We start from the raw sequence: 3,854 nt of genomic DNA on the forward strand, positions 1-3,854 counted from the left end.
CACATGTATTTCAATTTTAAATGCGCGTGCTTCCTTGAGATTTTTGTATTTTTCTTGAGATTTTTTATTTGGTCATAGACTAATAGTATAAAATATATTCACACAAATACAAATTAAATCTTTATTTTTCATTCCGAATTTTATTCATGTTTAGGAAAAGAGAAGATGCGAATTTTAAGTCCAAAAAATAAATGAGGTTATATACTAGATAGATGTAATTTATGACATTCTTAGAATTTTCACTTTATTATAATTTTATCAATTATTTAAACGATGAATAATTTTGTATTTATGTAATCAAAACAAAATATTGAAATTTATCATATTGTTTCAAGCAAAAAATGGTCACACACTCACACACACGTATCTTAATTTATAATTTGTATAAAGAATAAACTACTAAAACTGCCACCGATTTTTCAAAATACTCACAAAAATACTCTTTAATTTTGATGACGAGAAAAATATCCTCAAGATATTATAAAATGCGACAAAAATAAAAAAAATATTATTTTTTATAAATAGCAAACGACTTTTATATTTNAAATCGCAAAAAAAATTTTCTTAGCATAAAATTACTAAATTTAAGAATAAAAGTGTCTCATATTTTTAATTATGCTTACAAAAATTACATCAAAATTTAATGTTGGATAACATATATTTAACAGTTGGATATTTTATCAAGTTTTAAAATATTTTAAAGATATTTTTATCGATAATAAAAGTGAAGGATATTTTTTGTCAATATGTTAAAAAATCAAGGACAATTTTAGTAGTTTATCTTTATATAAATCACTATATGTTAGTGTGATTTAGCATTTGTCTATAATTCATGTTAGACAAAATAATATTTTCATAAGAAAATTATAAAAATAAATAATTAGTTGTTTGGTAATATTCCTATATATAATATTTATATCTATTTTAAATTAAGTTAGATCATTTGATAGTTAGTTATTTATTTAAATTTTGAAATTAACAGTAAGCAAGAAGTGCGGGAACAGCTACAAGAAATTCAAATTTCCTGCAAGTGGTGTACAAAGAGTAACTGCCCATTGAGATTAGGATAGTCTATAAATAGAGCTTTAGGAACACGTTGTAATCAGTTCAGTTCTTCTTGGAAAACACTTAGAGACCCAAAACGCTCTCAGCCCCTTGGCATCATAGAGTAAAATTGGGAATCTTAAGTAATTCCTTTGAACTCAAACACTTGTACTTTGCTTTCTTTCAGTTTTTATTAATAAAATTTCTTTACTTTTACGTCTTTTTCTCTTTTACGTTCATGTTTCTTCTTTCATCTTCTTTTTAATTTCCTGTTTGTTTTAATTTCTGCATTTTACTTTGCCTCCGGCACCTTGTATGTTTTCCTTTTTATCTTTAATTTTACTTTCAAAACTACAATTGAGACTTTGAGACACCCATAAAAGGAGTCGTTTCCGCTCCTTGAATTAAGATTGTGAAACAAAACTCGAAAATTGTTGATTTATTTGTTGTTAACAATGGAACAAAAATTTGAGTAAAACAAATTGGCACGCTCGGTGGGACCTTGTCAATAGATTGTAGTTTGTCAAAAGAAAAATCAAGAGTTTTGAATTTGCATGTGGTTGCGCAGTGGTAAATTCGTGCGTCCAGAGCCAAGGAAATCAGCGTCAGTTGACATGTCAAATACTTCTACAGCATCTTCTTCTACTTCTAGTGATGAGATTAGAGGAAATGAATCCGGAAATTCTCCTGTGATTTCAAATGCAGAGCCTACCTTGATGTCAGTGAGGCATGATGGCGTTGGCCATGCCCATACAGGGTTAAATGCAACTCACATAAATACCATGGGGTGGCCGCCATATGGCTTGCCACCGGGGTATGTCCCCTCCATGGTGACACAAGGATTGCCTGTGCCTCTCTACTCAACTTTTCAAAATCCTATTTATCAAAATCCATATGGCATGTCAAATGTACCTGTTTCTGGGGCGTCAGGCTCACACGTATCACAACAAAATTTTTTACATTCTATTAATACAGGAAATAACAGTGCATCTAATTCTACTACATTCACTGTCACTAGGGTAGAAAATTCTAGACCTGTATTTTCTGACATGTCAAGAGCAATGCCTGTTAATCAACCTAGTCAAACTGTGGGATCTTTAGCAAATATTAGGCAACAGATGGATGAAAGTCACCATGATCTAGTAAACATGTTAACTCATCAAATGGTGACAGTTTTAAATCCTCTTTTAGAAAACACAAATACTAGACTTGAACAATTAAATAGGCAAGTTAATAAGATTGCTACTGTGGTAAATTTAGAAGAAAATGATAACCAGGGTTTAAGATTTGATAATGTTAATCAAAATGGTGGAGCAATTCCTAATTATGATGTCCATATGCCTAGACAGGGTCAAAATGCTGATGATATGTTAGAAAGACTTAAGCAAAACAACTTAGGGGGGCATTATAATCTAGCAAGAAATGTTGAACAAGTTTTAAACCGTTTGGGATTTAATGTTGGTTGCTTGAATAGGCCATATTTTGTGTCTGCTTTTCCTGAGTGTGTCCAACAAGCAGAGCTCCCAAGGGGTTGAAAAATTCCAAAATCCCTTACAAAATTTTCTGAAGAAGAAAATGAATCTACAGTAGAGCATATTGCTCGATATACTGTTGAAATTGGGGAAGCAGCTTCTAACGAATATCTCAAGATGAGATACTTTCCTTCTTCTTTAACAAAAAATGCATTTACATGGTTCTCTAACTTGAGACCAAATTCTATTCATTCTTGGGCGCAGTTAGAGAGAAATTTTCATGATCAGTTTTTCTGAGGTGAATTGAAAGTTAGTCTTACGGATTTATTCTCTGTCAAACGTGCAGAAGGAGAATCTATTGATACTTATTTGGCGCGATTTAGAAACATGAGAAATAAATATTTTACTCCGATTCCAGAATCTGAAGTTGTCAAAATGGCTACTAATGGGCTAGAATTCGGAGTTAGGAAGAAACTTGTTAATCAACATACTTTAGATCTTTTCCAATTAGCTGAGAGAGTAAGACAGATAGAACAAATTAAGAAAGAAAAAGAAAATTTTAAAAGGGGTTCAAAAAAGGTTGCATATGTTGATTATTTTTCCAATAGTAGTGATTCAGATGAAAAAGAGATTTATATTGCCGAATTACGTGGGGGTCCTCCTTATGTATGCAAATCTTTGAGGCCTGTTAAAGGAAAGGAAAAAGTTTCTTCTTATTCTAAAGTTGAAAATAAGACTTATTCTTTTGATATTTCTAAGGCAGATCAAATATTTGAAGTTTTATTAAAAGATAAGCAGCTTATTTTACCTGAAGAAAAAAAGATGCCTACAACTGATGAAATAAAAAATAAGAAATTTTGTAAGTTTCATCAAGTATTTTCGCATACCACTAACAATTGCGTCCGTTTCAGGGATTTGATACAAAAAGCAATTGAGGAGGGAAGACTGAAGTTTGAGGATAAAACTACTATGAAGGTGGACACTGAATCATTTGCTGCTGACTCAAATTATGTTGAGCCATTCGATTTGTCAATCAACATGGTAGAAGTTGATGCCACGATGGTTAGTGCTAAAAATGAAAATAAAGACCTGAGAGTCTTTGAACAAGATAAGAGGCCAGTTTATCCTCGTCCTGGTGAGGATTTGTTAGATTTTTTGTTGAGAATTAAAGAATCTGACAGCACCATTGCCATGTGCCCAAAGTGAAATGCTGTTTTTGACAAGGAAGCTGCAAAAGAGTTTGAAAAGTACAAAGTTGAAGAGAAAGAAAAGGCTGAGTTGAGAAAGAAGATTGCTGAAAAAGAAAATGAAACTAATGAGCTAAAGCGGAAGATAGCC

The sequence above is a fragment of the Arachis ipaensis genome, chromosome B01 (assembly GCF_000816755.2).
Source record: "Arachis ipaensis cultivar K30076 chromosome B01, Araip1.1, whole genome shotgun sequence".
Taxonomy (NCBI): Eukaryota; Viridiplantae; Streptophyta; class Magnoliopsida; order Fabales; family Fabaceae; genus Arachis; species Arachis ipaensis.